Raw genomic sequence first — 6,751 nt, forward strand, 5'->3', positions numbered from 1 at the left:
CATATTGGTGGCCTGAGTGGGATCTGGAGTGCTGAGTTTGGGAGTGCAGCCAGAGCCACCTGAGTACAGAGTAGAGAGTGGGCTAAGTGCTGTGTGTGACCGAATGGTGAGCTAGCTGCAATATTGCTGGCATTTACTATCTGCTGCTAGAGAGACTGAGCCCTTTAGTAACTGACCATGCAGCCATCTTGTAGCCTTTTTTGCTGCCTGCGGTGTGACTGGGACTGTATTCATGTGCATCAGCTGTACAACTAGACCCCAGCGTTGGCCAGCTAAAGAGTTAGGACTAAAAACTGCTCATTTACAGCTGCTCCACAGAGACCTTTACTTGTTGGCTATGCTAAGAGGTACCTCTCAGGGGGCATTGTACTGTATTTTAGCCATTCTTCTAGAGCACACTCTAGACTAGTTACAGTATTATTTACATTGCAGTTAAAAGAAAAGTATGGCTTTTAAAAAAAAAACATTTATACTCATCTAAGTGAACACAGCATTGGTCCTTTGCCAGCTCTAAGACTGAGAACTGAGCGAGCAAAGAGCACTGATCGCTCAGTTCTCAGTCTTTAGTTTGCAGGGAGCTGTCTTCTCTGCCTCTCCAGCACTCACTAGAGCGTTGAGCTGTGGATGGGGTGGTACAGAACTCTATTCTAAGTTATTTTGGCATAGTAGTTATAATGTCTAGCAGGCTGTGTCTGAACCTCCCTTCTGTGTGCTCATTTATGCTCAAACCACCAATTACTCTAACCCAAACCAATACATTTACCACAAATGGTCTTGTGTCTATTTCCTGATTCATAGTCGAGTTAAAGTTATCCACACTTTTTTTCCTATAAATGCTTGCAGTAACTTTCATTAAACCAGGTATGCTAGAAAGCTGAGGATGATCTTGGAGTCAAGGCACAGAACAGAGAACCCAAATTAGCAAGTGGCTCCTTTGGGGGTAGCATTATTATAATAATAAATGCACATTTTATGCCTGCAAAAATGTAAATTTTTTTTTTTTTTTGCTAGGGTGAACTTAGCCTTTAAAAGCCACTCATCCCAATAAATTGTGGCAAAAAACATTGTTCTGGTAAATTACTGTTTCTTTATTTGCAGCTGTTACTATTACAATTTTATGACAGATTTGTGTATTTGTTGGTATGTTGGTTTAGTGATCTCCTGTAGCATTTATTATTTTAAGCACTGTAATCTTTTTAGCAGAGCTGTAATTAATTTAATGTAATCCCAATTCCCTTCTCTTGGCCCTTGTCTTGTGTTGTTTTCACAAGAGTGGGGCAAAGGATTGGAAGTTCCACGTGTGATGTTTGCTGTGGGTCTAACAATATCTTAATATGGTCCTGCTTGTGGTATTGTCAGTCTAGCACAGCCTTTCTCATTTTACCCCTGAGCAGGGGCGGACTGACAACTCATGTGGCCCCCAGACAATAGGGGGTCATGGGGCCCCTATGTCCTTGCCCAAACTCAAAAAAGCCTATGAAAAAGGTACCAGGGGCATCTCATGGGGCGCCCTACTGACCCCGGGCCCTTGAGCACTGCCCGAGTTTCCAAATAGTCAGTCCGCCCCTGCCCCTGAGGAACTTATGAAATAATTTTCAGGTTTCTGGGAAACAGAAAAATTATAATTTTTGGTTGTAAACTAATTTGGGTTATTTTTTTTTTATTAAAAAGATGAATACATTTTGACCAAGATTTATAAAGAAAAATTATTTATTTGCAAAATTTTGTAAGAAAAACACATTTTTAAAAAAATTTTGGACATTTTCATTTTTCAACTCCTACTGACTTGACATGAGGCGTCAATTTTGCCGCGACGCTAACACTGTGTGCTGCCATGTGTAGAATTTTCATAGGCGTTTGAGGGGCATTAAAAATGCCCCTCAAACGCCTGCAAAACGCATGCTTACAAAGCTAGTGTGAACTTAGCCTAAAAGGTATGCCAGGCATACATGGTTCCTTGTTACAACACTGACTGATCAGGTGCTTATAATGAGGGCTGATCCTCCTACTTAGCATTCAGCTTGGAAAGGTCTGTTGAAAGGCTTACATATGAAAAGTAGCAGATAATAATGTGATAAACTTTGCAGGAATCTGTGCTATGTGTATAGTTTACCTGAAGGGGAGTATGTCACTCAACAGAAATAAAGTTTCAAATTAAACGGGGCAAAATTCTTTATTTAGCTTGTCCTATCCAGTTTTTTGGGTGTTTGACGTGATATCAGCCCGTGAAATCTGTTCCAAATGTGAATACAAGTTTCAAACTGCGGTAAGTATAATTTTTTTCAGAAAAGGAATCTTTCCATAACCATGTGACAAATCTTAATACACTGTAATTGTGCTGTGAATGTGACTACTTATTGCTTGAAGCAACTTGTTAGTTTATAGAATGTGCTTTGTCAAAAAAGATCTTTTGTCGGTTAGCATGTTCACTTCCAGCAGTTTAGAAGTATCCTGTGATTTAATAAATGCTTTAAAGAAAGAAGACTGATTTTAGTACCATGACAGAGAATTCCAGAAACAATTCATATCAGAGATGCAGTTAAAAGCACATACAACACTTTACACTGTTTTTATTTTATTCTATTTTTTATTTTAATTCACAGCTTCATGCACAAAAGCATCTTCAGTTAGGTCCATATATATTTGGACATGGGCTCAAATATTGTTTTTTTTTCAGGTATTTACCAAAGCATTTTCAAGCTATAGTTATATAATGGATATGGGCTGAAAGTGCATACTCTCAGGTTTAATTCGAGGGTATGTACATCCAAATTGGAGGAAGGATTTAGGAATTACAGCTCTTAACAGTAGCCAACCCCCCTTTTTCAAGGGACCAAAAGTAATTGAATCAAAAGTTGAATCAAAAGCTGTTTCATGGCCAGGTGTGGGCTACTCCTTCGTTATTTCTTCATCAATTAAGCAGGTAAAAGGTCTGGAGTTGATTCTAAGTGTGGTATTTGCATTTGGAATCTATTGCTGTGAACCTACATCGAACGTTCAAAGGAGCTGTCCATGCAAGTGAAACAGGCCATTGTAAGGCTTCAAAAATGAAAAAATCCATCAGAGAGATAGAAGCAACATTAGGAGTGGCCACATCAACAGTTTGGTACAACCTGCACTGGTGAGCTCAGCAACATAAAAAGGCATGGATGACTACGGAAGACAACAGTGGTGGATGATTGCAGGATCCTCTCCGTGGTAAAGAAAAACTCATTCACAACATCCAGACAAGTGAAGGACACTCTCCAGGAAGAAGGCGTATCATTGTCAAAGTCTACAATCAAGAGAAGACTTCACAAGAGCAAATACAGAGGGTTCACCACAAGGTGCAAACCATTCAGCATGACGAATAGGAAAGCCAGATTAGACTTTGCCAAAAAAAACATGGTGGTGACGTCATATCCGGCATGGACGCCATTTTGGTACACCCATGCATGTACACCCAAAAAAAACCATGAGGTTTTAAATGCTGAGAATTCCTTTTTGACATTTGAGTGGGCATTCTGGCTATACATTTATTAATTAATTGTTGAACTTATTGCACTATGGGAGGATCTTTTTTCTTTCTCTAAATCGGTTACAATGAGATGGCTGTACACATGGGAGCACCTTAAAGAGAGACCAGAGGACAGGAGTGTGGCACATTACTTTACTGTTAAACAGGGAGATACCACCATCACTGCTGAGGCCTGTTAAAGACCAGAAGCATCTTCATAGACGAGGCGCACTATTTCAGTGCATTCTTCAAGCGCATTGGCCCCTGCCGGGTCTATGTGTGGAGGTGAGGGGGGCAATCTAGCTGGTGACGGATTTATTTCCTGAGACCACCTGCATCTGCACAATCTAGGCAGCTGGAATCTGCACATGTTCAGCGTATTTCTTTAGGACTTGTCATAATACATAGACTTTTTTTGTTTGTTTATTATTTAAACTACTTCAATGCTATTATAAGATCATTTGGAATCTGTTGAGTTTGGGGCATTGCATTTGTACACGTGAAACATTAGTTGTCTATGCATTTACGTTTTTTCTTCTATATTAAGGGACTGACCAATTTGATGGTCACTATAGCTGGGCACATTTGTTTTCCAGCATTTCACTTTTAATATTGGAGGTCACTTTCTCATGATTTAATATTATTATGTTTTTTTTGTAACAATACGTGGGATATATTTAGGACTTTCTGGTCCCACTGTTAGTCGTATTATTGCATGCAGCTTGTGCACTAGCCATTTGGGTCACAATTTTGATGCCACTACTCAGGCATCTGGGAGTTTACCATTTCCACTTATAGCATTCCGCTTAAAGGACAGCTTGAAACCATTCACGTTCTATTGTGCTCTAAATATATAACTGACCATTTTCCCTCCGTCAGCACTTTTCTTCATTTTTTACTTTTGCACATATTTTTCTTGCACTAGTCTTTTTAGGCACCATTTTGATGTCAACATTTAGACATCTGGGAGCTCACTTTCATCCTGTGTTTAAAAGGAAGTTTTTCAATTATTCACGTTTTACATTGCACGTAATACAATACTGACCATTTTTCCCTGGTTAGCACGTTTCTCTCTTTCTTTATTTTTTCTTCTCTGCTCTACTATTCACTATATATGTATGGTACCTATTTTTACTTGTTATAACCATTGCCGGGTTGCATTGTTGATTATGGTTTAAATATGTGGATGAGGACATAGAGGTCTCTGGGATAGCGCTACACCACTTTTTTTGTATTCAATTGTTCTATCTAGGCATATAGTCAGGTAATAGCTGCTCCCTTTCTATAATCATAAGCAGGTAGCGCGGGAGGCTTAGGCTACGTTCACACTAGCGTTGTGTGCAGGCGGCAGAGAGGCGTTTGGGAAGCGTTTTTACCGCTTCCCAAACGCCTCTGCCAATTCGGCACATTACAGCACAAGCTGCTGTTCTAACAGGAGCGTTTGCGTCGCGGCAAAACGGACGCCTCTGGTCGAGTCAGGAGGCGTTGAAGCCCGCGTTTGCAGTACGGTTGCGGGGCGTTTGCGGAGCGGTAACACCACTCAAACTGCATTATAGGCGTTTGTGGAGCGTTATTAACGCTCGGCAAATGCCTAGCAACCGCCGCTAAACCGCGCATGCGGCATTTGCGGAGCGTTTGCCAAGCGTTAAAAAACGCTCCACAAACACCGGACCAACGCTTGCCAAACGCTATAGGGGAGTTTGGCAAGCGTTGGTAAAACAGCCAAGTGTGAACGAGCCCTTATCCTTATATAATTGTGCACAGGAGATGCCCTCGCAATCTGATGTTTCTGCAAGGAAGAGTGGGCAAATATTGCCAAGTCAAGATGTGCCATGTGATAGACTCATCCCCAAAAAGACTGAGTGCTGGAATAAAATCAAAATATGCTTCAACAAAGTATTAGTTTATGGGTGTGCACACTTATGCAACCATATTATTTTATTTTTTCTTCCCTCCACCTAAAAGATTTCAGTTTGTTGTTGAACTGAGTTGTACAGTTTGTAGGTTACATTAAAGGTGGAAAAAGTTCTGAAATGATTTATCTTTGTCTCATTTTTTTACATCACAGAAACCTGACATTTTAACGGGTGTGTAGACTTATAGCCCCTGTAGTTGTATGTTGTACAGTATATTTAACGACAAATGCTAAATTGATTGTTCACCTAAGATTGATTTCCCATTATATTTCTTTAAACTAGCACGAGTTCCCTATTCATTAAAGGATAAGTTCACCTTAATTAAAGCGATTCTAAAGGTAAATTTTTTTTGGGGGGGAAAATAACAAATGTCTAAACTTACCTGCAGTGTGTAGTGGTTTTGCACAGAGCAGTCCATATCCTCCTCTTCTTGGGTCCCCCGCAGGCTCTCCTGGGCCCTCCCTCCTGTCAGGTACCCCCACAGCAAGCAGCTTGCTACGGTGGCACCCGCTGCTCCGCGTATCCATTCACTCACATGGAGCCGCTGCTTGGCCCAGTCCCTCTATCTTCTCATTGGCTGACTGGCTGTGATTGACAGCAGCAGGAACCAATGACTCCCAGTTGCTGTCTCAGCCAATGAGGAGGCAGAGACCCGGGACAGCCAGGGCTGTTGTGCACATTGCTGACTCACGATGAGGCTCAGGTAAGTATTGAGGGAGTTGGAGGCACTGCTGCACACCGAAGATTTTTACCTTCATGCATAGAATACATGAAGGTAAAAAACCTTGAGCCTTTACAACCACTTTAATGCAGTTCTGTATTCATGAATACACTATTAAATACGTTTTTTTTTTTGTTTTGTTTTTTTTTTTTTTACCTTCAGTGGACTGTATGTACCTGAGTTTGATGTGGTATCAGCCTCTTTCAGCTCCTTTACAACAGAGCATGCTGATAGGAGGGGTGAGCAGAATAACAGAAAGGTGAGTCTGTCACTTCTTTACTGTCCAGTCACAGGCTGCAGAGGGGCAAAACTTAAAATGTTACTCAACTGCAGCATAGAAAAGCCACCTCCCCTGCCAGCAGGGACTGTGCTGTGTGGTAACTCTCCGGATTAGATGAACAGACATACAAATCCTTTAGTAGGTAAACCAGCTCCCTTGTATGTTTTTTTAGCTATATACTTTTTACTTTGATTGAAATTCGGGGTTGATTGGGTTATTTTGGGAGTGGGTGCAACATTCCTGAAAAAGTCCAGAGGCTGTGGTATGCATTATTTACATCCAAACAGTCCCCTAAGAGCCTATGTACACCTGAGTGATGCAGTGCAATAATGCATGCG

The 6,751-nt window shown here is 41.0% G+C and overlaps 1 long non-coding RNA gene across 2 annotated transcripts in view; it reads left to right on the forward strand.

Annotated features, from left to right (window-relative positions):
• LOC149450164 (uncharacterized) overlaps positions 1 to 6,517 on the forward strand; it is an 85,740-nt gene extending 79,223 nt beyond the window's left edge. For both annotated transcript variants that reach the window (XR_016315297.1, XR_016315296.1), the window contains one exon: positions 6,296 to 6,517. This is a non-coding gene — a long non-coding RNA (uncharacterized LOC149450164). The remainder of the gene's footprint in view (positions 1 to 6,295) is intronic.
• The last annotated feature ends 234 nt before the right edge of the window (positions 6,518 to 6,751 follow it).

This window comes from Staurois parvus, unplaced genomic scaffold (assembly GCF_062004578.1).
Source record: "Staurois parvus isolate SC_StPar_1 unplaced genomic scaffold, SC_StPar_1.0 ptg000581l, whole genome shotgun sequence".
In the NCBI taxonomy this organism is placed as follows: Eukaryota; Metazoa; Chordata; class Amphibia; order Anura; family Ranidae; genus Staurois; species Staurois parvus.